Source organism: Durio zibethinus, chromosome 16, assembly GCF_047325235.1.
Source record: "Durio zibethinus cultivar Kanyao isolate XHJ-2024 chromosome 16, ASM4732523v1, whole genome shotgun sequence".
Taxonomy (NCBI): domain Eukaryota; kingdom Viridiplantae; phylum Streptophyta; class Magnoliopsida; order Malvales; family Malvaceae; genus Durio; species Durio zibethinus.
Window position 1 is genome coordinate 18,198,855 of NC_143177.1, and position 21,080 is coordinate 18,219,934.

General features: G+C 31.3%; 1 pseudogene across 1 annotated transcript; it reads right to left on the reverse strand.

The window, feature by feature from the left end:
- Positions 1-1,521: 1,521 nt before the first annotated feature.
- Positions 1,522-20,856, reverse strand: LOC111295797 (N-terminal acetyltransferase A complex auxiliary subunit NAA15-like; annotated as a pseudogene). The gene is made up of 30 exons (XR_016328445.1): positions 20,618-20,856; positions 19,499-19,577; positions 18,754-18,836; positions 18,514-18,663; positions 17,556-17,616; positions 16,938-17,031; positions 16,102-16,207; positions 15,062-15,133; positions 14,845-14,960; positions 13,891-14,023; positions 13,164-13,241; positions 13,004-13,061; positions 12,802-12,871; positions 12,385-12,439; positions 12,176-12,271; positions 11,560-11,688; positions 11,374-11,456; positions 11,057-11,287; positions 7,859-7,983; positions 7,674-7,781; positions 7,423-7,552; positions 7,006-7,064; positions 6,788-6,885; positions 6,610-6,668; positions 6,410-6,521; positions 6,205-6,305; positions 3,146-3,177; positions 2,943-3,013; positions 2,316-2,411; positions 1,522-1,829 (listed from the first exon to the last, which is right to left on the reverse strand). The product of XR_016328445.1 is annotated as an N-terminal acetyltransferase A complex auxiliary subunit NAA15-like (transcript).
- Positions 20,857-21,080: the final 224 nt, after the last annotated feature.

Genomic DNA, 21,080 nt, shown 5'->3' on the forward strand with positions numbered 1-21,080 from the left:
TTTTTAAAACAAAGAAAAAAGTGAAAACAAAAAAAATATATGTAAAAAAAAATTTTAAAAGGAAAAAGAGTTAATGAAAAATTATAAAAATACAGTAAAAAATAATCAACAACCATTAATAAAAAAAGAAATAAAGATAAAAAAATAAAACAATCCAAAACATTATAAAAATTTATGAAAATATAAATAAAGAAAGAAATAAAAAATAAACCAAATGAAAAATATAAATATAAATAAAATAAGAAAAAAATTAAAGCAAAACAAAAAAGATAAATAAAATACAAAAAAATATAAAAAGTAAGAAAATAAAAAATAAAAAAAGACAAAAATTGAATAAAAATTTCAAAAATGAAATGAAATGACAAAATAGAAAAAATATTTTAAAAAATACAAAAAATAAAAGAACATATAAGAAATAATAAGAAAACAATATAAAAAATCAAAGACAAAATTTAAAAAAAAAGTTAATGCAAAATAAAAATGAAAACCAAAGAAAATGCGACAAAAAAACCTATAAGAATTTAAAAATGAAAATAAGAAATAAAAAAAAATCCGTGAAAAAATTAAAAAAAGAATAAAAATGAAAAGACAAAAGATTTATGAAAAATAAAAAATCCAAAACATTCTTAAAATTTATGAAAATTTAAATAAAGAAAGAAATAAAAAATAAACCAAAATAAAAAAAATAAAATAAAATAAGAAAAGAATATTAAAGTAAAACAAAAAAGATAAACAAAGTAAAAAAAAGAAAAAAAAATCAATACCAATAAGAAAGAAAAAAATAAAAATAAACCAAAATACAATAAAAATTAAAAAATTAAAAAAATAAAAAATAATTAATCAAAAATACAAAAATTGAATAAAAATTTAAAAAATGAAAAAGAATGACAATAAAAAAATTAATTTTAAAAATACAAAAAATTGAAAAACATATAAGAAATAACAAGAAAACAATATAAAAAGTCAAAGATAAAAAATTAAAAAAAAAAGAGTTATTGCAAAATAAAAATGAAAACAAAGGGAGAAATTGAAAAAAAAAAGTATGAGAATTTACAAATGCAAAAAAAAAGTAAGCAAGAATAGAATAAAAATGAAAAGACAAAATATTTGAAATAAAAAAGAAAACAAGAAAGTAAAAAATATTAAAACAATGAAATAATGAAAACAAATAAAAATGAAAGCATGTGAAAAGAAAAAAGCAAAAAGAAAGAAAATTTTGAAGTAAAAATTTTTTTGAAAAATTATAAAATAGAACAAAAAATAGCAAAATAAAAAGACAAAATAAAAAAGATTCAAAAAATAAAAAATTTTTAACTTTATAAAATAAAAATAAAAATAATGAAAAAATAAAATAAAATAGTAAAAGAAATAAAAACAAAAACAAAAAATTAAAAAGGGAAAAAAATAAAAATTAGCTAATAAAAAATATAAAAGACAAAATGAAGAAAAAATTCAAATGTAAAATAGAAAAAAATTTTAGTTTAGAATATGCAAAGAAAAATAAAAAATATATAACAAATATAAAAAAAAGACACAAAATCAAAGATAAAAGATAAAATAAAAAGTTAATACAAAATATAAACAAAAACAAAAAAAGTACACAAAAAAAGAAGTCTTGAGATTTTGAAATTGTAAAAAAAAAATAAAAAAATGTCCTTTTTTATTAACTATGACAAAAGATGAAGAGGGGAGCTTTAGAACCTATCAGCCTGCAACATTCGCTTCACAGATTCACTGTTTATATAGCGATCTGCAAGATCCATACACCTAGCTTCATCTGTCAATGAAGCCACAGCTACCAAATCACCAGCATGTTTCAGTATCCGACTCTGTCACCAAAGAAAAGTAAATAATATACACATAGACACAGCTTCAAGAAAATTCCAAGAACTTCTCCAAAAGATAGTAAAAAGGTTCATCAAGAAACAATAGCCATCTACCAAAAACCCCAAAACCTAAGAAAGGAGGTCATATGCCTGCCCAATGCCCATCAAGACTTAAGGTCCACAAAGAAAAACTAGTATGCATTTTAAATGAATGCATATCAACTTTGCACAATTTAGTGCAAAATAATATATTCAATCAAGGTCAGTATCATAGAAAGTGATAAGTCTCCTACAAGTGAACGACAACTCCAGGGCAATATCTAGAAAGATTTTCAGGTAATGCTATGCCTTGTGAGATGCGAGACAAACCAGGCAAAAATAATTCAAAATATAAGAAAAAAATAAAAGAAAAGAATCCAGCTGACAAAAATATAAAACCCAGCAGATGAAGCCATTGCAAAAATTTGAAGATTGAAGACGAGAACAAACCTTGAAAGAGTATAAATCAATTACAGTTGGTGTGTGCTCTATGGCCTCATTAATTTTTGAAAGAGCAACGTCATATTGTCCTCTTCTGTCATAATGCTGCATCAATAAATTCAAAGTTACTCAAATGCAAAGAAAGCACCAAACATTTATAGCAAGAAAAGAAGAAAAGGCCATGGCCCATGGGGTGAGGAAACCTGATGGTTACCCACCTAAGCCAAAAAGAATAAAATCCATAAAAGTGTTGAAGGGGGCTCTTTCACTGTCCTGCACTCAATATGAAACACAAGCAAGAAATAACTCAGCATAATACCAAATGCGTGCTTGTGTATTAGCATACAAACAAAAACATAGAAACTTCACATGCAACCATATGGGACAACCATTATGTACTTGTTTAATAGATAACAACACATAAATGACTGAGGACTTCACCAAACAATAAGCAGTAAAAGATAAACATGCAATCAGACCATACCCAATATCTAAACATTTGGACACTGTTAAGACTTACTAGAATATCACATAAGGGCTGAAAGTCTATATTACCTCAAAAAGTAGTAAATCTAAACATTTATTTGCTTTTAAGACTTACTAAAATATTACACAAGGGTTTAAAGCATATACTACCTATCAAGGTATCTGCCGGCGGTCCTAATTGAATGCTCCAACTCAAAAATAAGTTGTTCCAACATGTTTGCCTGTATAAGTGTCAACAAAGCAGGTAATCAATCCTAATGAAATCAAGCTCCAATCAGTTGCTAAGCAGTTTAGGAGAATCAATATTTAGAAACTTAATTCTATTTTTAGAATATGTAAGTAAGAAAACTTACCTTTCTAGGGTGACCGTACAAGGGAGAAAGGTCTGAAATAAAGATGGAACCCCATGAGGCCACAGAAAAAATATATCATTATTTCACCCAACAAACTAAAAAACACCAGTCAAACTAATACAAAAAAAAAAAAAAAAATCTCACTTGGATATAAAGGTTAGAAGAGGCTTAATGCAATCAATTGCCGCTTTACGAAATTTGTTTCCGTGCAGAAAATCAAGTGGTACCCTCTAAAAATTGAGAAAACAAAGTTCTAATATAAGTCCTAGAACATTCATCACATTTCATAAAGGAAGTAGCATTTATTGGCAATAATGATGCACATTGTAACAGCAATAATTACAATTCTCATGAATGAATACATAACAAATGTGGGTTACAGGAAGAAAACAATTTAAATACATCCTCACTGCATCAGTCAAATCCCAAAAGCTCTAGAGTTTGACACTTTATTTCAATCATGCCATAACCTGGCCCACCGTCAAAAGGTTTTTATATAGGAAAGTCAGTTTAACTAAAAGAATGAGATAAAGATAGCCACTAATAAAAGAATTAGCCACCATGTCAACTCTCTAGGGGTGAAGCATATGAAAGCATAATTTTAACCACCTAGAGTGCTTACTATTGTCACATCAAGACATCAATGAAGTATTTCAACATAATACCACAACTATCTATTTCTAGATTATTTAAGAATATCACAAGCCATCGAATGGATTGTGTCTATTGTAGAAGCACATCACTAGATTTTTGTCACACAATTTCTTATCAAGCCATCAAGAAAAACAAGATCCCTACAAGAGTATTTGTAAAAATAGCCGCCCCTCCTCTCTATAGAAAAAGGGAGAAAGCTTGATAGCTCTACAAAAAAGTAAGGTTTTCGTTGGATTTGCATCATGTGATTCTATAAATAAGAGAGAGAAGAAATCCATAGTAAATATAATGAACAGAACATCCCAAGGTACCATTTGGAGCTCATTAAAAAAAAATACCAAACAGAAAATCAAATTAATATGACTACAGCTAAGACATAATAAAATAGCTTACACTAGCAATATCATTATCTACAGTCTATAACGAGAACACATTTTATCATCAGAAAAAAATTAAAAAAAATCAATACGGCATTATTTGAAATAAAAAATTTTAAATAAAATTAAAATGGTAGAAATCAAACCTTCAGAAGGTCTCCAAATTCCTCACACATTCCAATTTGTCCTCCACCAACTAATTCTCTACTTTGTTTGGATTGACCAATGGCCGAGAAAAATTCCTTCACCTCAAAGTAATTAATTTCCCTCTTATCAGATCAAGAACCCTAATTTCCCAACCTAATCTTGATGCCCAATCTCAAGGAAATTTGAATCGACTCATTACTTGCTTGATGTCGATATTATCGACAATAATCTATATTCCAAGCCGAAAGGGAATCCAAAAACGAAAAACCTAAATTTGAGAGAAAGAAAATTGAAATGATGATAAGAATGGCTGAAGACAGTGGGTTTTAAATTTAAAATGCAAAAAAATCTAACCGTTGAAACTTAACCAATTAAATTTTAAATTAAAAATTGACTTTTTTGTATTTAAAATAAATGTAGTGACTAAATGAAAAACATATTTGATGAAAATCAGCTTTGCTTCTTTTATATAAATGAAAAAAAAATGCAAACAGAAAAAGTGGAGGAGCCCCATCAATTTTAAAAGAAATTTCATTTTTCTAACGAAAACAAAGTTGAGGAAGAATGGAGGATGCGAATGTTACCAAAAGCAATTCTAAATTAAAATCTAAATTACCCCCACACCAAACGTTAACCAAAAGCCCAGCCAAGCCAAAGCTTAAAAGTTGCAAGGATGAGTCCTGAGAAGGAATAGCATCGTTTCTCCAAATTGGCCAGAAGGATGGTGAAAGACTGATAAATATCTAAAATTACAAAAAGACCCCTCACCAATTCACCAAAAAAAAAAAGAGCTGATCATTTTATTTGGTGGTTTAGAAATTTAGACTTTTCTCAAAATAAGGGGAGGTCCCCTTCTCATTAGTCCCATTCCCAAAGACACATGGTGGTGTTTATGATTCCATGGGGTCAACCATCACTGCACCCCATGATCAGCTTCTAAAACATTGTTGATAACTATATTATCAAGGAGAAAATTAGCAAAATCTTGAACAAAAAATTGAAATAATGAATCAATTGAGAAGAAAACCAAGTTAAAGGCAAAGATTAGCCCTAAAACAGTGTTCTTCCATGCTGACCAGAAGATTTCTTCAGCAGCACCCAAAAATTTTCTATAGCACCTCAAATTTTGGGGCAAAACCATGGAGCCAGATATCTCTAAAGATCTCAACCAAATGGTGAGCAAATTAAAAGAATATATATATATATATATATTTCAACCCTAAAATCATAAATGCGGATAAATTATACACATTTGCAAAGGAATGCATTTCACGATTAGAAAGGCAGCGACAAGTTTGATCTCAAAGCAACAGAAGAAAGCATTGTCATGGCTTGCACAACTTCAAGATGCGCCTTTTTTCCGCCTGCTGCAAAGCACTCTTTCAAATTGTCTACATAATTTTACTTCAATTGTCTAGTAAGCTATCAATAAAGAGGGCCTAATCAAAGGATAAACAATCATTTCTTGAATAATTTTGTCACATAGCTTGCAACTTCAATTAAATAAACATCAATAAGAAAGTGAGAATATTATCATGAAAGTCCACCTTTCTTTAAAATGCCAATAATAATCACAGCATCCAACTTTCAAAGATTAAGCATCATAATAACAAAAACCAAACAATCAGAACTCGTGAGATACATCTCAAAAAAATCACTGAATGATGTTGAAACCATAAATTTAAAATTCCTAATTTAATGTTTTACTTTTAGGCATCTAATCTATAATATTCAATTAACAGTATATCAAAATTTCAATACCATTAATATTCTTACTAAAATACTTTCTAAACAAACAACAGTAATTAATTTCATTAGTTGTTAATGGAGTCAAAGTCAAATTTCTAGTCAGCATCAATTTATGTGGAGAATTATACTTACTCAAAGCAGCATCTTGGTCAATAAGAACCTTTTCTAAGAGTTTATGGACTGCAATACAGTCCTTGAGTTTCCACTACAGTACTGGTCCAAGTGCCCCATTCCTGGACAAGCAAAAGAGAAAGAAACAATTAATCTCAAGAGTAAGTTGCAAGGCATGGAATCGACATCAAACAGCAAAAATTTTAATGTACGCTAAGAGCATTACATTGGCATGACTTTATTGCATGAATCTTCAATTAACTTAACAGCCTCAAGTTTCTTGGTCTGCTCCAAGGTATATAACATTTCTGCAACCGCCACTATATGCATCAAAGATTCTGCAGAACCAAAAAGTGAAATTTGCATGATTATACAACCTACCTCAAGGAACCTAAAATGCATCATGTTATGTAAAGGTCGTAATACCTTCATGTTTACCAAGGAAAACTTTGTTCGCCTCACTAAGAGTTTTCTCCTGCAATTGACTGCGGAAAGAGAAAATAAAGGGATTTAATGCATCAGGGATCAAAATAATAATAGTAACAGTAACACAACAAAATTCTAGTACGGGGAATAGCTATCATAAAACCATTTCAAAGAGAACCTGATGGATGGACGCTCAGCTTCTAAGACACTCCAAACAAGTTTTTCAGCATCAGTTAATGGAGCAGGCATTGAGCCCAATTTATGGAAAAATTTAATCTGCATTAGATTAAATTCAAATAAGCATTGTAAAGATTACATGATCTTTGTATCTAAGAACAGAAAAGAATGCAGTTGTGCATGGGAGTGCACAAATATGGTAGGGCAGATGTTACATACCAAGCAGCAATGTGAATCTGGATTCTCAGCATCCAGCCTTAGCAGTTGCTTTACAGCCTTCAGGAAAACAAAATAAAACCAAGACAAACGTACTAATATGAGCTCATGAAATAGTAAAAGTACTACTGCACAAAACCATTGTTCTACAACTCAAAGATATGTTGTGCAAACTATCTAATTCACACATAAATTCATTGAGTGAGTAGAGTAATAAGAAAAGGATGTTTGGTTAAACGGTACAGTTTCTTTATTTCAAGAACATATCCACAGGCAGCAAGTGAAAAAAGAGAGGAGAAAACAAGAGAAGGGGCTTCCTCACAAACCACTAGCTGACAATTAAATATCAGTTCTAGTTGACCAAACACAAAAAGAACAAGAAACACATCTCATGCTCAATTCTTGGAAAATATAATAACTGAAAGGCAAGCAAAATCTTCTGCTTTCTCATATTTACTTCAAAAGAAAGTAAGTGCGTCTCCAAAGAATCAGGTGAGTTCTTCTGAAGCAACTTCAAGTACTTCGTTGCTTCTGACAAGGGATACTCTGTCTGAAAAAAAAAATACAGATTAAACAGTCTTAGCTTAATAGGCATTAGCGTAACACATTTTTACAGCACGAGGACTTTAATCAGGAATCTAAAGCACAGGGAAAAGATAATAATAGGTAACCTTCAATAATTTTTCTCCAAAAGGATAAGGATCTACAGGTTTAACATGTCGTTTCCCAGACTTCGAGATGCCACTAGAACTTGATTCTTCATTTTTCTCCTCTGCCTCCTAAAATAATACACGGCATCAGAATGAAATCATCAAAGAGAGTGTTAGCCAAGAATCACCAAAACAAGCTGATATACTTTCTTAAGCTCGTTCCACCTTCCTCTGCTTCTTCATTTTCTTTTTCTGAGAAGGAGTCTTTGATGTGTCATCCTCTTCTTCAGCCAGTGAGTTCAAAGGAGAATCAAACAACTTTAGATAGCATTTGCACTTCAAAATCCAATAATTATCACAATGCAGAAAGAAAGGTTCAAAATTGAAGTAATCACCAGTTTCAAGCCAAGAGTTTCAGAGAAAGAAACACCAACATAGAAATGGGACAATGGATCAATCACAAAAACTATTACTTAATTGTTCCATGGCCTGTCACTATATCATCCCATTCCATTTCACCATCAAATCAATAAGATCAATATAAAAAGCTATAATCAACAAATAAATTCTGGTACAGTAACATGCAATTCTCCATCCTTAACCCAACAGAAATCCCAGGCGCCGCCTTCCTATCATTTAAAAAGCCACAATCTCAAATTTCAATATGCCTGCAAGGAACATTTAATCCTTTCAGTAATAACATCACGAGAATATGAACTTACAAAAGATATAACGAAAGCAAATTGAGACTACCAAGCAAAATTTTTATCCTGTTTGGCATATACCACAAGGTCTCGACATAATAAGAATCCCCTAAGTACAACGTAAAACACCATCCTAAGTATGAAACAAGTATATAACCTTATAAAAATCAGAAACTATAATCTAGAATACTTGTTAAATTAAATTTGACTTGAGCATCAATTGAACACAAATTTTTTAAGCAGATCCAAATATTTGCATCTTCTTTTAATAGTTAATAATTTGTGGGAGAGCATTTGAACTTCCGACCTCCTACCAGGGCAAGAGGAGTTATTGCAACTAAGGTATCTGTAAAGCCACAAACAAAAAAAACTGCTTTATAATATAACATAATTGGCTTATTAATAGCATTTGTTTCTGTATGGTAAGGATAGACATGCATCCACAGTTGAAAATCCGTTAATGGTACATTTTCCTATATATTATGTATTTGGTCCATCAGGTATATAAAACAAAGAGACGGGGCACAAGGATTGTCTTACATAGCATTCTGATACATAATACTAATTTAATCACATACATATCAATTAGATCAACAAATGAATCAACAACAACCTCTTATTTGAACTCTAAAACTCTCTTTTGTATTCCTATACAAATGAAATTGAAAAACAGATTGATTAACATTATTTGAAAAAATCATAAAGTTCATAACGAACTTAAAATCAATGTGCATATCAAAATGACTAGTATTATTATTACTCATTATTAAAATTCACATTCAAAAAGAAGAGAGAAAATTTTGTTTTATTATAAAAAAATTCATTCATGGATCTCAGTTAATTTTCAAGGGGAGAAAAAAGAAAACAAGGAGTCCATTGAATTTCAACTAATTAGTTTCACAAATAAGATACAAAGATTTACCTCAAATTAGGAATTGCACAAAAAAGATATTTACCTCAAAAAGGTCTATGTAAAATTATAGGAAAACATCATTGGCTACTATCTTATTTATCAAAGAAAAATAAAATACACTATAAAGAATTAATTAGTGAGTTGGATATTCAGGAATAAAAAAATCGCTAATTTGAAAATTTTGAATTAGTCAATTTATTAGTTATTTCATTTTGATATACTTTTAATTTTCAACAATCCATGTAAGAGTGAATTAAGGAAAAACTTATGAATCTATCAGTTACAAAAAAAGGCCTTAGTATTATAGTCAATATGATAGCCATTTAGCCGAATGGAGTTTTGTATAGAATATCAATAATAATAATTCCATTGCTACCATTATTATGATATTACATATTCCAATCCAATTGAATACTAGAAAAATAAAATGAATTCCTAATTTTATCTATTCATTTAGATAAAGAGAAAATAATCATAAAACATATATAGGGAAAGAGTTGATTTTTCTAGAACTTAACTTTTCCATAGATTCCATTGTTCAAAAAATGATTTGCAGAGAGACGTTTCACCAACTTTTTAGTTTTTTATTTTTTAGTAGAATATTTAGAATATGATTGAAGTGTGCACGAAAAGAGGCTTGTATTTATTAAACATGCGCAGATATAGCATTTCTATTTATATTCTTTCCTTTTTTTTATTCCATTATAGAACTCTAGTGGAGAAAACACACAACGTGCTCGATGAAAAATTCTATTTTTCTTTAATTTTAATCTATTCAATGAAAAATTGAAACATGATAATTTTTTGCTAATTCCCTATGGACATCATATCTAGATAGATGAAATACATTATTAGATAACTATAGCTGTGTAATAACTTTTGTTCTGGGGTTTACATAGAATCATAATTGTTGTTATATTATTATAATATAATATAAATCAAATTAAGAAATTTTTTTTTATTGAAAAAAAGAACAATACTAATTTTTTACTTGAGATACTATAACTAATTGAAGGTATGGTTCCAATCTATAACTAAAAAGGGGATACTCTCATTTTTTTTGTTTCTAACCTTTGGTGACATGGCCAACCAGTAAGGCGAGGGACTGCAAATCCCTTATTCCCTGGTTCAAATCAGGTTGTTGCTTGATCAACAAAAAACTTGGAACCCTATATTCTGTTTTGCTCATATAACTCGAAAAATTTTCTCTAGCAAAACCAAATGTAAGAAAAGGAATCTTGATACTTTCTTGATTATAAACTTAGCGAGGTTTTGTCTTAAAAAATGTTGTAAATCCGTACATCCAAGATTCAAGGAAAAACTAGAGTAGTGGAAGGGAATCAGATAGCCCCTCCCCTATTAATGGGGGGGCTGCTAGAAGAGTCTTGAATTAGACTGGATATCATAATGGGAGTGTCTAATTAACAAATGAATGGTTGTACAAGGGTAAGTAATGAACAACAGTTACCTTTAGGAAGTTTTTCATGCTTTGAAAGCAAGGTTCAGACAACACATCATTGCAACATATGATTAATGCAATATATATGTATGCAATAATCCCCCATTCCCCAAAAGACAAAAGGAAAAAGAGGGAGGCAAAGAAAATCTAATCCAAAGTGAAGCATCACATGCATGTGTTGATCAACAATAGGTGACAGAAGCTAAAAGCACCCAGACAAGTAGACAACAGAGATTACATAGCATTTTTCACGTACAGGCCACAACCAAACGGAATAAGTCTATTGCAAATCATCGAAAAGCTTGCAGATCCTAACAAAAATGTTCACCTGATGGCACCAGCTGCTGCTTTGTGAAAATAAGCATGTGAATGCAACCGATCTTGAAATTTTAGCATTTCAACATATGCACAGAGTGTCATTTTCCGCAAACAATAAGAATGGAAATCAAATTGATCTTCAGCAATATCAGCATAGTGCTTCTCCACAGCTAAAAATTTCTTCAGGGCCCGTCCAAGATCACCTTGTCGAAAGTAACTTTCACCAGAAGCAAGTTCATACCTTCAAAAGATGGATAACACTCAGTGGGTGCACGCAAATTATAATTAGAGACAACAACATGTCGAAGGTAATAAACAAAAACAGACCACATGCACTGCATGTCATGAAGGTTGTTGTGCTGGTCCCCATCTTTTGTGAACAAAATAGCAGTTTTTTCTGCCAAAGCCACCTTCAAGAGTGGAAAAAGTTTGTGAACAGTACAGTAATACTGAAAGAAATTTACGGTGACAAATATTAACTATGATAAAAGATGAAGGGGGGAGCTTTAGAACCTGATCAGCCTGCAACATTCGCTTCACAGATTCACTGTTTATATAACGGTCTGCGAGATCCATACACCTAGCTTCATCTGCCAATGAAGCTGCAGCTACCAAATCACCAGCATGTTTCAGTATCCGACTCTGTCACCAAAGAGAAGTAAATAATATACACATAGAACCAGCTTCAAGAAAATTCCAAGTACTTCTCCAAAAGATAGTAAAAAGGTTCATCAAGAAACAATAGCCATCTACCAAAAACCCTAAAACCTAAGAAAGGAGGTCATATGCCTGCCCAATGCCCATCAAGACTTAAGGTCCACAAAGAAAAACTAGTATGCATTTTAAATGAATGTATATCAACTTTGCACAATTTAGTGCAAAACAATATATTCAATCAAGGTCAGTATCATAGAAAGTGATAAGCCTCTTACAAGTGAACGATAACTACAAGGAAATATCGAGAAAGATTTTCAGGTATTGCTATGCCTTGTGAGATGCGAGACAAACCAGGCAAAAAGATTTCAAAATATAAGATCAAAAAATAAAATAAAAGAATCCAGCTAACAAAAATCTAAAACCAGTAGATGAAGCCAATGCAAAAATTTGAAGATTGAAGACGAGAACAAACCTTGACAGAGTATAAATCAATTACAGTTGGTGTGTGCTCTATGGCCTCATTAATTTTTGAAAGAGCAACATCATATTGGCCTTTTCTATCATAATGCTGCATCAATAAATTCAAAGTTACTCAAATGCAAAGAAAGCACCAAACATTTATAGCAAGAAAAGAAGAAAAGGCCATGGCCCACGGGGTGAGGAAACCTGATGATTACCTGCCTGAGCCAAAAAGAATAAAATCCATAAAAGTGTTGAAGGGGGCTCTTTCTCTGTCCTGCACTCAATATGAAACACAAGCAAGAAAGGACTCAGCTTAATACCAAATGCGTGCTTGTGTATTAGCATACAAACAAAAATATATAGAAACTTCACATGCAACCATATGGGACAACCATTATGTACTTGTTTAATAGATAACAACACATAAATGACTGAGGACTTCACCAAACAATAAGCAGTAAAAGAAAAAAATGCACTCAGACCGCACCCAATATCTAAACATTTAGACACTGTTAAGACTTACTAGAATATCACATAAGGGCTGGAAGTCTATATTAACTCAAAGAGTAGTAAATCTAAACATTTATTTGCTTTTAAGACTTAATAAAATATTACACAAGGTTTTAAAGCATATACTAGCTATCAGGGTATCTGCCGATGGTCCTAATTGAATGCTCCAACTCAAGAATAAGTTGTTCCAATATGTCTGCCAATGTAAGTGTCAACAAAGCAGGCAATCAATCCTAATGAAATCAAGCTCCAACCAGTTGCTAAGCAGTTTAGAATAATCAATATTTAGAAACTTAATTCTATTTTTAGAATATGTAAGTAAGAAAACTTACCTTTCCAGGGTGATCATACAAGGAAGAAAGGTCTGAGAATAAAGATGGAACCCCCTGAGACCACCAAGAAAATATATCATTATTTCACCCAACAAACTAAAAACACCAGTCAAACTAACACAAAAAAGAAAAAAAAATCTCATTGGATGTATATACCTTTGTTAGAAGAGGCTTAATGTAATTAAATGCTGCTTCACAAAATTTGTCTCCTTGCAGAAAATCAAGAGGTATCCTCTAAAAATTGAGAAAACAAAGTTCTAATATAAGTCCACGTCAATTCTCTAAGGGTGAAGCATATGAAAGCATAATTTTAACCACCTAGAGTTCTTACAATTGTCACATCAAGACATCAATTAAGTATTTCAGCATAATACCACAACTATCTATTTCTAGATTATTTAAGAACATCACAAGCTATTGAATGGATTGTGTCTGTTGTAGAAGCACATCACTAGATTTTTGTCACATAATTTCTTATCAAGCCATCAAGAAAAATAAGATCCCTATAAGAGTATTTGTAAAAATAGCCACCCTTCCTCTCTCTAGAAAAGGGGAGAAAGCTTGACAGCTCTGCAGAAAAGTAAGGTTTTCGTTGGATTTGCATCATGTGATTCCATAAATAGGAGAGAGAGAGAGAAGAAATCCAGAGTAAATATAATGAACAGAACATCCCAAGGTACCATTTGGAGCTCATAAAAAAAATAATAAAAAAAAAGAGATACAAAACAGAAAATGAAATTAATATGACTAACAGTTAAGACATAATAAAACAGTTTAGACTAGCACATTCCACCACTAGGGAGTTTTTGCAATAAACAGAATGTATCGATAACATCCATCATAAATTCCTAATGAAAACAGAAGCACAACATAAATCCATCACCTTAACTGCACAAGACCAAGTGTACTATTGTGAAAGTGATTTGTGTAATGCATCCAATCGATCAAATTCATCAGAGGGATACTTGGCATTTTCAGAATACAGGCCAAAGCATTTCTGCAAGCCTTCATAATATCTGAAAAATATACATATACAAATACAAAAATTGTAAGTTGGTTGGCTCCTGGTTTATCAGACCTAATAGCAATAAATTGCGCCGATATATAGGCATATACTGAGTGAAGAGACATAAGTTAACAGTTCTGCGAAAGAATTTTCCTCATTTCCCAATCTGAGAAAGCACCCAAGAGACTGTTGACACATATAGTAGTATAGAATTACAGTTCTGCTCATAGTTGCTTTGCTACTTTTTAATTATATTTATATATGAGGTGGTGCATAATGCTTCTTTTTACTAAAAGAGCTAAGCAAAGGGCTTGACAGGACAGAGAGATATAAAACAATCCCAAGAATGAAAAAAATAAAAATAACCTCATTTTATGTAAAGATACCATGATGTAAATGTAACACGCACAAGTATAAGCAAAAGCTTAAAGAAACAAAATTTAAAACTAAAAAACGATTGAATTTGTGACATAAGGGATACACACTGATTAGTTTCAAGCTTAAAGGACCAACGAAAATAGAGCATAAAAAATAATGACTATTTCTATAAAGTTCTAACATAGGTAAAGGAATTTGGGTGTTACTACAAGAAGAATTGAAAAACCTATTATCCCAACAAAAATATATTTAAACACACAAACTATTCAGAATATTAATTATTCTTCATTTCCTACAATAATAATACACCACGGCATTGAGAAAAAGAAGTCAATTATAACTTCAAGAAGTGCTATATAAAAGGAAAGAGTTGACTAATATTCTTTGCTATGAAAGATTTATTAATGACCTTAACTACGTGTTTCAAAAGAGTACCCAATGCATAAGACTCACCTGTAATTGTCAGGGTTCATGGCAAGTAAAGCCTTGTAAATATTGGCACCTTCTTCTAGGCATCCAAGTTTCACCAGGAGAGAAACCTCTTGTTCTTTATAAGTCAATTTATCAACCTAGAATAATAGAATTGGTTAGAATTTTAATGTCCAAAAATTCAAAACTTACAAAATTTTTAATGTTAAAAGTATTCAGGCATTATACATTTGACACGTACTATTTTTGGCTCTTTCTTATACAATTCCTCAAGTGCTCTCTCAAGAAACCCAGATTCCTCTAGCAAAGAGATCTGGAGAAAAGTACCATACCCTCATAAACATCAGAAAAGCAGCAGGGGGCACCACTAGTCTAGATGTACAGCATCCATTATGCATAATGAATGTAGTTATGCATATTTCTATGCCAATATATTATTAAAGAAACAAATGCTACTGCAAGGGCTAAGGCTTGTAGGTACTTGTCCAATTGGTTAAGCTGTTTTCGAATCGTGTTAATGGTGTTAAACCAAAAAAGAGTAGTCAAAAAGGAAGATAGAGTAATTTATTAAGATGTTAGAAGCAAAAATTCCGAAATGGTTCCACAGAACATATAATTGGAGATTAGCAATTATTAAGATTCAGAGCTGCTAAGTACAAACACCACAGATATGATTACTGGTAGAAGGCCCAACAATTAGTGAACAAGCCATATTTCTCTCTAACATGAATACATCAAGACTTAAATATCTTATAGATGCCAAATACCACTATAGGCCACTAGTTAGTCCTCCATCTCAGATTAAAGTAAACTTGGAGATGATTTAATTTAACTTATCAGCCATACACACAGAATCATGAAAAGCCATACTTCACAAGTAGAAAAAATGGGTGTAACATGCACATGAAAGTAGATGAGATTTTGGCAATAAAATAAGCAGAAGGAAAAAAGAAGTTAAGAAGAAATGGGTAGGTTTTCTAATTGCATGTGAAAAAAATTAGAATTAATTCAAAAAAGGGACCCCATTTATAAAGAAGGTAAAGGCATTAAAAATCTTTAATTTTTGTATATTTAATTACTTTATTTGGTTTATGGATAATTTCACTAACTGTGTTGGCATCTGGTTAACAAGTGGCACCAAATCAGTCACTCCCATTCTACGTTAGTATAAATTCTAAAATTTTGAATGTCTGTATAATGAAGTCAACTCATGTGAAATTACAGCCACATCCCACATACAAATGCATGCAAAAAAAAAGAGTTGAAGTACACGACCAATACCTTATATAAAAGCATTTCACCATGCTCACAACGTTCATTATCTGGTGGATAATCATCTTCTAATGTCCCTTCAAATGCTTCCAAAATTTCAACTGCTTTTGCACCACTAATATCAACCAAAAAAAGGAATACAGCATAAATACCTAAAGGATGAATGAAATTAATAAGACTTCATTCACTTAGAACTACTCGGCTAAGACAGGGACAGAAAAGGAAAAACCCTCGTAACTGTTGTGCCAACAACTTCAATTCATTCATATATAAAGCCAAATGAAAATATGGCATCATCATTGTCTCCATATAAAACTATAGCAAAAACAACAGAACTCTGCAGTTAACTAGGCATTGTTTGTAAAAGGCTAATTTGCAACCAAATTTCATAAATGCAAGTGCAACCAGCTTAGAATAGTAGGGTACCTATCTATCTACCCACCTATCTATACATATTAGTAACATCTTTAACACATTCTACACCCACAATATATTGTCATAAAAGAAGTTTGATATCTTATTGGATGTTTAGTTGAAGTCATGCAAACAATATGAACCACGTGTTAAAAATCAACAGTAATTTCATCCATGTTAGCACCCATTTGATCATATAATTAGAAACATTAAGTCCTGATTAAGCATTTAATTTAAAGAAAGGCTTTCATTATATCAACAAATATTTCAACTTTCAATACCAAAAGGCCCTTCAATTTGGACCTTCAAGTATACATAACAATAACAACACTCTAAAACATGTTTCACAAAATAAAAGTCAACAGAAATTGGTGAAAGTTAGCATAAGAATTGGAACAAATTTTTTTAAGAAAAAAATAAAGGACAAGTACTTTGAGTTTAAATGGTGGGCTACAGCAAAGCCAATCCAGTTCACGCGATGATTTGGTTTCAAATGCAAAAGTTGTTGTCTTGTATCAACAAATCCTGTCAAATCTCGCATTTAACTTTTCAAATCTTAGTAGAAAGACAAATGCTCATCATCTTCATACTTTTTCCTTTAACTTTTCAAGGCATATAAACCATAAATAAGGGGGGGGGGGGGGGGCACAAATAAGTTAATGCCAACAAATGACTTAATCATCTGAAATCATGAGTTAAGAATCCATAATATGGCAAGGGCTAAAGCATCGAGGGAGAATAACAGAAATGAAAATCATCAATTTCAGTATCAAAGACGCCGACTTTTGTTACTATTCTGGAGCAGTAAGGCACATGGGCAGATGAAATTAAGAGAAGAACCGAACCAGATCTGATCCAGAAAGTATAAACACTTTCTAATTGCAAAGGTCATTAATGTTAAAACCTTCAACCATTAAGGAACTAGTAGAATGAGAGAGAAAAATGTTCTGTGGCGGTAGACCAGAAAGTATCAATTCAAGGTGGTTGATTCTTACAGGATAACGAGAATGAAAGGATCAAATCAGACTGGTTTCTTCTGATTATATTACTTGTCATTCTATAAACACTTTCAACCATTAAGGAACTAGTAGAATGAGAGATAAAAAGGATCTGCGGTGATAGACCAGAAACTATCAATTCAAGGTGGTTGCTTGTTACAGTATAATGAGAATGAAAGGATCAAATCAGACTGGTTGCTTCTGATTATATTACTTATGTTTTATTTTTGCGTGTGCCTCAAAACAAAACCTTCAATTAAGATACTAAATCCGAACCATCTCTCATATTAATCTGCTGCCAGAATATCAGATGATGTCTGTTATATCCTTTTCCTTCCCCTAAAGCCATAAATTGTTTCTACCAAAACTATGATCTAAATTTTCAAAGTTATAAAACCACCTGACTCATCTACTTTCTAAGTGTTTAAGAAGATATTTTTTTCATGGTCTCATACACCTCTCCCTTTTAGTTGAGTTATCTCCATAAATTCCATTCCTCTGTTTTAAGCCATATATCTTCGTCTCTTTTGTTACTATCTTAATATAATTATGCCTTTTCCATCCATCTACTAGTAGATTCCGTCAAGCAACTAAACAGCTTCAAATTTCATAAAATTTATTTTCACTTCATTACTAACTATGTAGCTGATCTTAGTGTTTTTATCCAGTTATATTAAGTTACCCCAATGAACCTGCCCTTACCAACTACCACATAACTTACAGTTGCACAAAAGTTGGCACCAAACTATTTTAGTTGCAATATTGACTTGCCTATAAGTACCCTAATACTTAAGATTCTCAAATTCTACAATGGAATCTGAAAAATCTTTTAGGCAAACCACAAAGCTTACAAGAAATCTTATACAGAGAAACTCCTTTAAATGTTCGAAAAATACCATGACAAGCAAATGTTCTTACTTAACATTAAGCATACAACAGATAAACGTCTTAGATTTAACACTGAGTCTAGATGTACAAATCATAGAGAAGGAAGGTAAATAAGGTATACCTGCAAGAGTAACAAGTCCCGTAGTATTTCAATGTTGTCTGGATCTATTCTCAAAGCGTTGCAATAGCATTTGATAGCCTCCCTGTATTCTCTATCTGACCGATAGAGGAGACCATAAACGTGCCAGCAAACATGACTTTTTACATCATTCTACATTAAGACACAAACATGAAAACAATGCTAGGAAAAAGTGACACTGCTTTGACATTATAGCAACCAAAAGAAAATAAATAAGATAACCTTTACACCTAGCCGAACAAGCTCATAAGCTTCAGTTTTCCGATCCATGCAATTTAAGGTTAACCCCTTCATTGATAATGTTTCTGACAATAATGAATAAAAGCCCATATGACAACATACAAACACAACAAACAAACAGTTACCAGATAGTATAAAATATTACTTGGAAACTGCATATTTAAAAGGATGGATATATTAAACAAAACGCTACTACACTCTACCAATACCGCACACTAATGAATATTCACAAAACCCAACCAAGATGAAGAAGGTATTCAAATATTGCAGATTTCAGACTGTATAGGTTAAAAATGTAGTTATATACCCGAAATTAATGCAATATATTCAGTTGATAGAGAATATCTCCACATTGATACTGCTAGAATGTTCCACTTATCTCTAGAACCATCATAAATCATGGACTAGTCACCATACAGCTAGTGCTTTCAAAAATGCAATTGACAGCAATCATAAGACATGAGAAAGGAACATACAGTCTACAGAAACAATCATGTCAAACTTAGAGGCATTCTTGTAAGGATTATGGAAACCAATAACCTTGATAACAACATAAACTATCTAGCGACAGCCCCTTTTTCCTCTAAAGTGTAAAGTTCTTTTTGTTTCAGAGTTCTTGCATCTTTATACAGGTACATTTACAAGACCCATGCAAACATAAACACTAAACAATAAGTGCCTCTCAGCCAAAAACAAATAAATAAATAAGTGCTTAAAATTAAACTACCTCCATGGTCAGGAAACTTTTTCAGTATTGCATCTGCAGCCTTCAGTCCTTTCTTGTACTGTTTAGTTTCATATGATTTCTGCAATGATAAAATATACAAAAGCTTTAGCAATAGCACATGGACCTCCAAAGCAATAAAAACTCAGTTATGAAAATTAGCTAGAGTATAATAACAGATAAATATTAATTACACAAAAATCAGGCAAAAAAACTGTGTCAAGAGTCCATTACTATAGAAGTTAAAATAGAGTAAGAATTCACCCGTCAAAACTCTAGTTTTCACTATAAATTAGAAGAAATAAGAGGGAAGGGGGGAAAACTCTCAATAGCGTGTGGAAAACATCCAAATGTTGCTATTCTATATCTAATACGAACAAGTTCTTAAAATATATAAATATTCAAGTTTAACCAGCAAAGCCTACAACTACATTAAAAATTGTCCCAGTCAATTTATCAAATTCTTAAATAGATTGTTTCACAAAGTTTGTTATTGTCTTGAATGCTTATGTGCATCAAAGCCAAAATGCCACAATTGTTTCCCATTAGGAACCAACAAAATTCCTATTTTAAAAAGTTGGCAACATACAAGAGAAATTACTAAAGTAGGAAGAGTCACCAAACCCTTTTATTTTCATTTCTCTAATTTTCTCCATGATGATACAAATGAATTATCACCAAAAGGAAAGCACAACGAGCATCCTTACTTAAAAAAAAAAAAAAAAAGGTCAAAGCAAAATTCAATTTTTTAAAGTTGCTTTTCAACAAATCGAATTCATTGACCTAAATTAAGCAAAGCAATAAACTTAATTAAGCTTCAATCGCCAAACAGAACAAAGAAAATGAACTTCATTTATATGAAAAATTGCCCAAAAGAAAAAACCTAATTGACAAACAAGCTTATCTAGTCCAAATTTCTATTCATAATTGATATCCACCGATTTTCTCAGCAAGCAAACAGACCAGTATCCAGCTAGGGTTTTGCAAGCAAAGAACAAAAAGAAAAAAGAAGTGCGATCCAATAAACAAAAAATAAGAAAGCAAAATACAAGTATAAATACCAACTAGAAATACGTAGATACGAACTCAAAAATGAGGGAGAAAAGAGAATCGAAGCCTTACGACAATGAGTTTGAAGAGGTTAGCTTCCTTCGGAGGCAACGAAGCTCCCATTGTTGAAGAAAATTAGAAAATTTTAGAAGAAAAACAAGAATCGTAAGAGAAAAAAAAAAATGAGAAGATTGAGACTTGATGAAGTGAGAGTTAGGGGCTTGCAAGAGAGAGAATAGAGCGGTGGCGTTATCTGCTGCTTCAACCCTACGGTCAACAAGAAGCTTGAACAAAAGTAAAATTAAAAAAGGAATAAATAAATAATTATTGATTAATATATATGAGCAGTTGGTTCATTTGTCCGACGGAAAATTTACTGAAAGGTGATCTCACAAATTTTTATTAATTGATATCATAATAAGATACTTAACATATAAAATTAATAAAAATATAAATTATTTTTATTATTTTAATGTTTAATAGGTGTTAATTTAAAATTTAAATGATTATTATATGTTACATATACATTTAATCA